Here is a 12,178-nt window from a genome sequence, read left to right on the forward strand (position 1 = left end):
CCTGCCCGGCACACGCTGGCGTCACACTGGAAAGGTCCCCGGGCCCTTTACCCGCGCCAAGGGGACGGTTCCTGGACGGCCCTTGCCCTTATCAGAACTAAACCCACCGTCCCTGCGATTCCCAGCCCCTTGCCAGCCCTCGTGCCTCCACTTAGCTTTCAGAGGGCCAAGGGACCGAACCCGTCTTCAACAGAGGAAAACGCCACGTGCGCGAACGGCCGTCTTCCTGCATCGCCGGGTTCCTCTTCAGCGTCTGCAGGAACACGAGAAAACGCACGCTCGCTAAGGCGTGCCAGCACACGGCGTCGTGGGGTAAACGCTGACCCCTTCCGCAACACCCACCTCCTGCTAAGTTCCACGGCGTTCCGTTCGGCGCGTCGTGCCGCGGGCGCGGTCACCAACCCTGGTCGCTCGTGACGCCTAAGACGGCGAGAAGCAAAAGAACTGTAGCGCCTGGAACGAGTCCCCGGCCGCAAACGCTCCTCCTCGCCCCTAGCCCGGCTCACCTCAAATGCTCCTCCCAGGCCAAAGGGCCCACAAAGCGCCTGCAAAGAGAGAAGGAAGCGCTGAACCGAGTCACCGGGCAATACCGGGCTCCTCAACACCCACCGCCGCCTCACCTTCTCGGCTGCCGGCCGGCGTGCGGCTTCGCCCCTCCCAGCTCGTCTGCGGCACCTGCAAAACCAGAGGCACGCGCTCGGACGCCGCCCGAAAACACAGCCTGCCGCAGACGCCCCCATCTCGCCCTCCCTTACCGGGGCCGCTCGCCCACCCGGCCGCCCTTGCTTTTGGCTGCCACGCTGTTGACCACGAAGACGCTCAGCTACCGCCTGTAAAACACAACCAAAGGACGCTCAGACCTGCACCAGCAACACGGCACCTGAAACGAGCTGCCGCTTCAGCCCAGCACTCCGTGCTCACCTTGCCCCAGGACCTGCGCTGCCGATACCCAGCTTTCCTCTTCGCTTCCCACCTAGGAAAAGCAGAAACGACCGGGCTTAGCTAGAGCCACACGGCACAGCTTCCCTCTGGCACCACGCACCGACCCACCTGCTTACGGCGCACAGCTCGCCTCCTGCGTCGCCCCTTCTGTGCCAAGCTGTCCCTCTGCACCTGAAATCAAGTTATTCAGCAAGTCACCCAGCAGCTCATCAACAGCTTGACCATTCCGCACGTCTGCTTTCTATTGCGCAATAGCATTCCAAGCTCTCGGGGAGTCTCCAAAACGCCTGCGCGGGGACCCTCCACTCCCCTGCCCACGGCTACTCCAGCCCAGATGACCGCGCAACCTCTGCCTACGCAATTTAACGCGTCAGCAGATTAGCCGGGGACTCCCAGAGCCCCGTCCACCCACCCCGGACTCCACGCGTCCCGGCAGAGCAGCTCCGAGCCAAACGCGCACCCGCGCGGACAGACGCTCCGCAGAACGTTATCGACCACACGACGGCCACGGCACCAAAAACGCTCCACAACGAAAACGACACTCCGAGACCAGACAGGCATCCATCCAAAGAATCTACGGGGAGGCAGCGGTGAGGCCAGGAGCCTCTCCTACAACCCCAAATGAAAAAGGAGCCCAACGTCACGGCTCCTGACGAGACGGCGGCACCGCCGCAACCCAGCAGAGACGGCGCAACCAAACGAGAAGCTGCTGCAACGCCTAAGAACTTCTTCCCAGCATCTTGAAGTGCCAGTCCCCGAGACTGGAAGGGTAGAGAGCACAGCTGCCGGCACAGCCCAGGACAACGCCACAAACACCACCGACCAGAAACGACCGAAACGCAAGAACCCTCTACGCTTTCGGCTGCTGATACCAGAAAACCAGCGCCCAACTGGCGCTACGCCAGTCGGCACCGGGGTTCCAGATCCCGGGACGGCACCCGAGACGCCTTTCGTGTCCCTCGAACGCAACGAGACCCCAGGATCGTCTGACAGGCGCAAGGCAGGTGTCCCGAACTACACCACAACGCAGACACAGGCTGGAGCTGCCCTGCCCGGCACACGCTGGCATCGCACTGGAAAGGTCCCCGGGCCCTTCACCTGCCCAAAGGGGACTGTTCCTGGACAGCCCTTGCCCCGAACAGAACTTTACCCCCCTCCCTGCGCTTCCCAGCCCCTTCCCAGCCGCCCAGCCTCCACTTAGCTTTCAGAGGGCCAAGAGACCGAATCCATCTTCAACGGATGAAAACGCCACGTGCGCCGACAGGGATATTCCAGCATCGCCGGCTTCCTCCTCAACATCTACAGCAACACAGGAAAACACACGCTGACTAAGCAGAGCAAACACACAGTATAAAGGCACAAGGCACATCTTCCCTCTGACACCACGCACCGCCCCACCTGCTTACAGTGCTCGGCTCGCCTCTTTTCTCACTCTTTCTTGCCAAGTTGTCCCTCTGCCTACAACCTTTGCCTACACGATAACAGACACGGGCTGGAGCTGCCCCGCCGTGCACAAGCTGGCATCAGTCCGTAAAGTTCCCTGGACCCTTTAGCTGCCCAAAGGGCACTGTTCCTGGACGGCCTTTGCCCCTATGAGAGCTTTAAACCCCCTCCATGCAATTCCCAGCCCCTCCCCAGCCCTCGAGCCTCCGCTTACCTGTCAGAGGGCCAAGGGGCTGCATCAATCTGCAGAGAAAAACACCACGTGCACTAGTAAGCATCTTCCTGCATTGCCCAATTCCTCTTCAACATCTGCAGTAACACAAGAAAACACACACTCACTTAGCAGAGACAACGCACATTATAAAGGCACACAGCACATCTTCCCGCTGACACCACGCAACAACCCACCTGCTTACGGCGCACAGCTCGCCTCCTGCGTCGCCCCTTCTGTGCCAAGTTGTCCCTCTGCACCTGAAATCAAGTTATTCAACAAGTCACCCAGATGCTCATCAACAGCTTGACCATTCCACAGGTCTGCTTTCTGTTTAGGAATCCCACCAGAAGCTCGAATTGAGTCTCTAAAACACTGCGGAAGGGACAGTCCGCTCCCCTGCCCACAGCTACTCCATCCCAGACGACTGCACCACCTTTGCCTGCGCAGTTTAACACGTCAACAGATCAACCGTGCACCCCTAGAGCTCCGTCCACCCACCCCTGACTCCACGCCTCCGGGCAGAGCAGCTCCTAGCCAAAGGTGCACCTGCGCAGACAGTCGCACCTCAGAACGTTATCGACAACACATCAACAGCGCCAAAAACGCTCTATAAAAGCAACGACTCCAAACCAGAGACTGCATCGATCAAAAGAACCTGCAGGGAGGCAGCGGTGAGGCGAGGAGTCTCTACTGCAACCCCAGAAAAAAATAAGAGCCGAACGGCACGGCCCCTTAGGAGACGGCGGCGCTGGCGCAAACACACAGAGAGGGCGGCACGGCTTAAAAACTTCAAGATGCTGGGAAGAAGTGCCAGTCCCTGAGACTGGATGGGTAGAGAGCAGAGCTGCCGACGCAGCCCTCAATGACACCATAAAACACCACCGACCAGAAACGACCCAAACGCAAGGACCTGCCACGCTTTCGGCTGCTGATACCAGAAAACCAGCGCCCAATTGGCGCTACGCCAGTCGGAACCGGGATTCCAGATCCCGGGACGGCACCCGAGACGCCTTTCGTGTCCCTCGAACGCAACGAGACCCCAGGATCGTCTGACAGGCGCAAGGCAGGCCTCCCGAACTACACCACAACGCAGACACAGGCTGGAGCTGCCCTGCCCGGCACACGCTGGCGTCACACTGGAAAGGTCCCCGGGCCCTTTACCCGCGCCAAGGGGACGGTTCCTGGACGGCCCTTGCCCTTATCAGAACTAAACCCACCGTCCCTGCGATTCCCAGCCCCTTGCCAGCCCTCGTGCCTCCACTTAGCTTTCAGAGGGCCAAGGGACCGAACCCGTCTTCAACAGAGGAAAACGCCACGTGCGCGAACGGCCGTCTTCCTGCATCGCCGGGTTCCTCTTCAGCGTCTGCAGGAACACGAGAAAACGCACGCTCGCTAAGGCGTGCCAGCACACGGCGTCGTGGGGTAAACGCCGACCCCTTCCGCAACACCCACCTCCTGCTAAGTTCCACGGCGTTCCGTTCGGCGCGTCGTGCCGCGGGCGCGGTCACCAACCCTGGTCGCTCGTGACGCCTAAGACGGCGAGAAGCAAAAGAACTGTAGCGCCTGGAACGAGTCCCCGGCCGCAAACGCTCCTCCTCGCCCCTAGCCCGGCTCACCTCAAATGCTCCTCCCAGGCCAAAGGGCCCACAAAGCGCCTGCAAAGAGAGAAGGAAGCGCTGAACCGAGTCACCGGGCAATACCGGGCTCCTCAACACCCACCGCCGCCTCACCTTCTCGGCTGCCGGCCGGCGTGCGGCTTCGCCCCTCCCAGCTCGTCTGCGGCACCTGCAAAACCAGAGGCACGCGCTCGGACGCCGCCCGAAAACACAGCCTGCCGCAGACGCCCCCATCTCGCCCTCCCTTACCGGGGCCGCTCGCCCACCCGGCCGCCCTTGCTTTTGGCTGCCACGCTGTTGACCACGAAGACGCTCAGCTACCGCCTGTAAAACACAACCAAAGGACGCTCAGACCTGCACCAGCAACACGGCACCTGAAACGAGCTGCCGCTTCAGCCCAGCACTCCGTGCTCACCTTGCCCCAGGAGCTGCGCTGCCGATACCCAGCTTTCCTCTTCGCTTCCCACCTAGGAAAAGCAGAAACGACCGAGCTTAGCTAGAGCCACACGGCACAGCTTCCCTCTGGCACCACGCACCGACCCACCTGCTTACGGCGCACAGCTCGCCTCCTGCGTCGCCCCTTCTGTGCCAAGCTGTCCCTCTGCACCTGAAATCAAGTTATTCAGCAAGTCACCCAGCAGCTCATCAACAGCTTGACCATTCCGCACGTCTGCTTTCTATTGCGCAATAGCATTCCAAGCTCTCGGGGAGTCTCCAAAACGCCTGCGCGGGGACCCTCCACTCCCCTGCCCACGGCTACTCCAGCCCAGATGACCGCGCAACCTCTGCCTACGCAATTTAACGCGTCAGCAGATTAGCCAGGGACTCCCAGAGCCCCGTCCACCCACCCCGGACTTCACGCGTCCCGGCAGAGCAGCTCCGAGCCAAACGCGCACCCGCGCGGACAGACGCTCCGCAGAACGTTATCGACCACACGACGGCCACGGCACCAAAAACGCTCCACAACGAAAACGACACTCCGAGACCAGACAGGCATCCATCCAAAGAATCTACGGGGAGGCAGCGGTGAGGCCAGGAGCCTCTCCTACAACCCCAAATGAAAAAGGAGCCCAACGTCACGGCTCCTGACGAGACGGCGGCACCGCCGCAACCCAGCAGAGACGGCGCAACCAAACGAGAAGCTGCTGCAACGCCTAAGAACTTCTTCCCAGCATCTTGAAGTGCCAGTCCCCGAGACTGGAAGGGTAGAGAGCACAGCTGCCGGCACAGCCCAGGACAACGCCACAAACACCACCGACCAGAAACGACCGAAACGCAAGAACCCTCTACGCTTTCGGCTGCTGATACCAGAAAACCAGCGCCCAACTGGCGCTACGCCAGTCGGCACCGGGGTTCCAGATCCCGGGACGGCACCCGAGACGCCTTTCGTGTCCCTCGAACGCAACGAGACCCCAGGATCGTCTGACAGGCGCAAGGCAGGCGTCCCGAACTACACCACAACGCAGACACAGGCTGGAGCTGCCCTGCCCGGCACACGCTGGCGTCGCACTGGAAAGGTCCCCGGGCCCTTCACCTGCCCAAAGGGGACTGTTCCTGGACAGCCCTTGCCCCGAACAGAACTTTACCCCCCTCCCTGCGCTTCCCAGCCCCTTCCCAGCCGCCCAGCCTCCACTTAGCTTTCAGAGGGCCAAGAGACCGAATCCATCTTCAACGGATGAAAACGCCACGTGCGCCGACAGGGATATTCCAGCATCGCCGGCTTCCTCCTCAACATCTACAGCAACACAGGAAAACACACGCTGACTAAGCAGAGCAAACACACAGTATAAAGGCACAAGGCACATCTTCCCTCTGACACCACGCACCGCCCCACCTGCTTACAGTGCTCGGCTCGCCTCTTTTCTCACTCTTTCTTGCCAAGTTGTCCCTCTGCCTACAACCTTTGCCTACACGATAACAGACACGGGCTGGAGCTGCCCCGCCGTGCACAAGCTGGCATCAGTCCGTAAAGTTCCCTGGACCCTTTAGCTGCCCAAAGGGCACTGTTCCTGGACGGCCTTTGCCCCTATGAGAGCTTTAAACCCCCTCCATGCAATTCCCAGCCCCTCCCCAGCCCTCGAGCCTCCGCTTACCTGTCAGAGGGCCAAGGGGCTGCATCAATCTGCAGAGAAAAACACCACGTGCACTAGTAAGCATCTTCCTGCATTGCCCAATTCCTCTTCAACATCTGCAGTAACACAAGAAAACACACACTCACTTAGCAGAGACAACGCACATTATAAAGGCACACAGCACATCTTCCCGCTGACACCACGCAACAACCCACCTGCTTACGGCGCACAGCTCGCCTCCTGCGTCGCCCCTTCTGTGCCAAGTTGTCCCTCTGCACCTGAAATCAAGTTATTCAACAAGTCACCCAGATGCTCATCAACAGCTTGACCATTCCACAGGTCTGCTTTCTGTTTAGGAATCCCACCAGAAGCTCGAATTGAGTCTCTAAAACACTGCGGAAGGGACAGTCCGCTCCCCTGCCCACAGCTACTCCATCCCAGACGACTGCACCACCTTTGCCTGCGCAGTTTAACACGTCCACAGATCAACCGTGCACCCCTAGAGCTCCGTCCACCCACCCCTGACTCCACGCCTCCGGGCAGAGCAGCTCCTAGCCAAAGGTGCACCTGCGCAGACAGTCGCACCTCAGAACGTTATCGACAACACATCAACAGCGCCAAAAACGCTCTATAAAAGCAACGACTCCAAACCAGAGACTGCATCGATCAAAAGAACCTGCAGGGAGGCAGCGGTGAGGCGAGGAGTCTCTACTGCAACCCCAGAAAAAAATAAGAGCCGAATGGCACGGCCCCTTAGGAGACGGCGGCGCTGGCGCAAACACACAGAGAGGGCGGCACGGCTTAAAAACTTCAAGATGCTGGGAAGAAGTGCCAGTCCCTGAGACTGGATGGGTAGAGAGCAGAGCTGCCGACGCAGCCCTCAATGACACCATAAAACACCACCGACCAGAAACGTCCCAAACGCAAGGACCTGCCACGCTTTCGGCTGCTGATACCAGAAAACCAGCGCCCAATTGGCGCTACGCCAGTCGGAACCGGGATTCCAGATCCCGGGACGGCACCCGAGACGCCTTTCGTGTCCCTCGAACGCAACGAGACCCCAGGATCGTCTGACAGGCGCAAGGCAGGCGTCCCGAACTACACCACAACGCAGACACAGGCTGGAGCTGCCCTGCCCGGCACACGCTGGCGTCACACTGGAAAGGTCCCCGGGCCCTTTACCCGCGCCAAGGGGACGGTTCCTGGACGGCCCTTGCCCTTATCAGAACTAAACCCACCGTCCCTGCGATTCCCAGCCCTTGCCAGCCCTCGTGCCTCCACTTAGCTTTCAGAGGGCCAAGGGACCGAACCCGTCTTCAACAGAGGAAAACGCCACGTGCGCGAACGGCCGTCTTCCTGCATCGCCGGGTTCCTCTTCAGCGTCTGCAGGAACACGAGAAAACGCACGCTCGCTAAGGCGTGCCAGCACACGGCGTCGTGGGGTAAACGCCGACCCCTTCCGCAACACCCACCTCCTGCTAAGTTCCACGGCGTTCCGTTCGGCGCGTCGTGCCGCGGGCGCGGTCACCAACCCTGGTCGCTCGTGACGCCTAAGACGGCGAGAAGCAAAAGAACTGTAGCGCCTGGAACGAGTCCCCGGCCGCAAACGCTCCTCCTCGCCCCTAGCCCGGCTCACCTCAAATGCTCCTCCCAGGCCAAAGGGCCCACAAAGCGCCTGCAAAGAGAGAAGGAAGCGCTGAACCGAGTCACCGGGCAATACCGGGCTCCTCAACACCCACCGCCGCCTCACCTTCTCGGCTGCCGGCCGGCGTGCGGCTTCGCCCCTCCCAGCTCGTCTGCGGCACCTGCAAAACCAGAGGCACGCGCTCGGACGCCGCCCGAAAACACAGCCTGCCGCAGACGCCCCCATCTCGCCCTCCCTTACCGGGGCCGCTCGCCCACCCGGCCGCCCTTGCTTTTGGCTGCCACGCTGTTGACCACGAAGACGCTCAGCTACCGCCTGTAAAACACAACCAAAGGACGCTCAGACCTGCACCAGCAACACGGCACCTGAAACGAGCTGCCGCTTCAGCCCAGCACTCCGTGCTCACCTTGCCCCAGGACCTGCGCTGCCGATACCCAGCTTTCCTCTTCGCTTCCCACCTAGGAAAAGCAGAAACGACCGGGCTTAGCTAGAGCCACACGGCACAGCTTCCCTCTGGCACCACGCACCGACCCACCTGCTTACGGCGCACAGCTCGCCTCCTGCGTCGCCCCTTCTGTGCCAAGCTGTCCCTCTGCACCTGAAATCAAGTTATTCAGCAAGTCACCCAGCAGCTCATCAACAGCTTGACCATTCCGCACGTCTGCTTTCTATTGCGCAATAGCATTCCAAGCTCTCGGGGAGTCTCCAAAACGCCTGCGCGGGGACCCTCCACTCCCCTGCCCACGGCTACTCCAGCCCAGATGACCGCGCAACCTCTGCCTACGCAATTTAACGCGTCAGCAGATTAGCCGGGGACTCCCAGAGCCCCGTCCACCCACCCCGGACTCCACGCGTCCCGGCAGAGCAGCTCCGAGCCAAACGCGCACCCGCGCGGACAGACGCTCCGCAGAACGTTATCGACCACACGACGGCCACAGCACCAAAAACGCTCCACAACGAAAACGACACTCCGAGACCAGACAGGCATCCATCCAAAGAATCTACGGGGAGGCAGCGGTGAGGCCAGGAGCCTCTCCTACAACCCCAAATGAAAAAGGAGCCCAACGTCACGGCTCCTGACGAGACGGCGGCACCGCCGCAACCCAGCAGAGACGGCGCAACCAAACGAGAAGCTGCTGCAACGCCTAAGAACTTCTTCCCAGCATCTTGAAGTGCCAGTCCCCGAGACTGGAAGGGTAGAGAGCACAGCTGCCGGCACAGCCCAGGACAACGCCACAAACACCACCGACCAGAAACGACCGAAACGCAAGAACCCTCTACGCTTTCGGCTGCTGATACCAGAAAACCAGCGCCCAACTGGCGCTACGCCAGTCGGCACCGGGGTTCCAGATCCCGGGACGGCACCCGAGACGCCTTTCGTGTCCCTCGAACGCAACGAGACCCCAGGATCGTCTGACAGGCGCAAGGCAGGCGTCCCGAACTACACCACAACGCAGACACAGGCTGGAGCTGCCCTGCCCGGCACACGCTGGCGTCGCACTGGAAAGGTCCCCGGGCCCTTCACCTGCCCAAAGGGGACTGTTCCTGGATAGCCCTTGCCCCGAACAGAACTTTACCCCCCTCCCTGCGCTTCCCAGCCCCTTCCCAGCCGCCCAGCCTCCACTTAGCTTTCAGAGGGCCAAGAGACCGAATCCATCTTCAACGGATGAAAACGCCACGTGCGCCGACAGGGATATTCCAGCATCGCCGGCTTCCTCCTCAACATCTACAGCAACACAGGAAAACACACGCTGACTAAGCAGAGCAAACACACAGTATAAAGGCACAAGGCACATCTTCCCTCTGACACCACGCACCGCCCCACCTGCTTACAGTGCTCGGCTCGCCTCTTTTCTCACTCTTTCTTGCCAAGTTGTCCCTCTGCCTACAACCTTTGCCTACACGATAACAGACACGGGCTGGAGCTGCCCCGCCGTGCACAAGCTGGCATCAGTCCGTAAAGTTCCCTGGACCCTTTAGCTGCCCAAAGGGCACTGTTCCTGGACGGCCTTTGCCCCTATGAGAGCTTTAAACCCCCTCCATGCAATTCCCAGCCCCTCCCCAGCCCTCGAGCCTCCGCTTACCTGTCAGAGGGCCAAGGGGCTGCATCAATCTGCAGAGAAAAACACCACGTGCACTAGTAAGCATCTTCCTGCATTGCCCAATTCCTCTTCAACATCTGCAGTAACACAAGAAAACACACACTCACTTAGCAGAGACAACGCACATTATAAAGGCACACAGCACATCTTCCCGCTGACACCACGCAACAACCCACCTGCTTACGGCGCACAGCTCGCCTCCTGCGTCGCCCCTTCTGTGCCAAGTTGTCCCTCTGCACCTGAAATCAAGTTATTCAACAAGTCACCCAGATGCTCATCAACAGCTTGACCATTCCACAGGTCTGCTTTCTGTTTAGGAATCCCACCAGAAGCTCTAATTGAGTCTCTAAAACACTGCGGAAGGGACAGTCCGCTCCCCTGCCCACAGCTACTCCATCCCAGACGACTGCACCACCTTTGCCTGCGCAGTTTAACACGTCAACAGATCAACCGTGCACCCCTAGAGCTCCGTCCACCCACCCCTGACTCCACGCCTCCGGGCAGAGCAGCTCCTAGCCAAAGGTGCACCTGCGCAGACAGTCGCACCTCAGAACGTTATCGACAACACATCAACAGCGCCAAAAACGCTCTATAAAAGCAACGACTCCAAACCAGAGACTGCATCGATCAAAAGAACCTGCAGGGAGGCAGCGGTGAGGCGAGGAGTCTCTACTGCAACCCCAGAAAAAAATAAGAGCCGAACGGCACGGCCCCTTAGGAGACGGCGGCGCTGGCGCAAACACACAGAGAGGGCGGCACGGCTTAAAAACTTCAAGATGCTGGGAAGAAGTGCCAGTCCCTGAGACTGGATGGGTAGAGAGCAGAGCTGCCGACGCAGCCCTCAATGACACCATAAAACACCACCGACCAGAAACGTCCCAAACGCAAGGACCTGCCACGCTTTCGGCTGCTGATACCAGAAAACCAGCGCCCAATTGGCGCTACGCCAGTCGGAACCGGGATTCCAGATCCCGGGACGGCACCCGAGACGCCTTTCGTGTCCCTCGAACGCAACGAGACCCCAGGATCGTCTGACAGGCGCAAGGCAGGCGTCTCGAACTACACCACAACGCAGACACAGGCTGGAGCTGCCCTGCCCGGCACACGCTGGCGTCACACTGGAAAGGTCCCCGGGCCCTTTACCCGCGCCAAGGGGACGGTTCCTGGACGGCCCTTGCCCTTATCAGAACTAAACCCACCGTCCCTGCGATTCCCAGCCCCTTGCCAGCCCTCGTGCCTCCACTTAGCTTTCAGAGGGCCAAGGGACCGAACCCGTCTTCAACAGAGGAAAACGCCACGTGCGCGAACGGCCGTCTTCCTGCATCGCCGGGTTCCTCTTCAGCGTCTGCAGGAACACGAGAAAACGCACGCTCGCTAAGGCGTGCCAGCACACGGCGTCGTGGGGTAAACGCCGACCCCTTCCGCAACACCCACCTCCTGCTAAGTTCCACGGCGTTCCGTTCGGCGCGTCGTGCCGCGGGCGCGGTCACCAACCCTGGTCGCTCGTGACGCCTAAGACGGCGAGAAGCAAAAGAACTGTAGCGCCTGGAACGAGTCCCCGGCCGCAAACGCTCCTCCTCGCCCCTAGCCCGGCTCACCTCAAATGCTCCTCCCAGGCCAAAGGGCCCACAAAGCGCCTGCAAAGAGAGAAGGAAGCGCTGAACCGAGTCACCGGGCAATACCGGGCTCCTCAACACCCACCGCCGCCTCACCTTCTCGGCTGCCGGCCGGCGTGCGGCTTCGCCCCTCCCAGCTCGTCTGCGGCACCTGCAAAACCAGAGGCACGCGCTCGGACGCCGCCCGAAAACACAACCTGCCGCAGACACCCCCATCTCGCCCTCCCTTACCGGGGCCGCTCGCCCACCCGGCCACCCTTGCTTTTGGCTGCCACGCTGTTGACCACGAAGACGCTCAGCTACCGCCTGTAAAACACAACCAAAGGACGCTCAGACCTGCACCAGCAACACGGCACCTGAAACGAGCTGCCGCTTCAGCCCAGCACTCCGTGCTCACCTTGCCCCAGGACCTGCGCTGCCGATACCCAGCTTTCCTCTTCGCTTCCCACCTAGGAAAAGCAGAAACGACCGGGCTTAGCTAGAGCCACACGGCACAGCTTCCCTCTGGCACCACGCACCGACCCACCT

The sequence above is a fragment of the Streptopelia decaocto genome (genome assembly GCF_964273445.1).
Source record: "Streptopelia decaocto genome assembly, chromosome: 12".
Lineage (NCBI taxonomy): Eukaryota > Metazoa > Chordata > Aves > Columbiformes > Columbidae > Streptopelia > Streptopelia decaocto.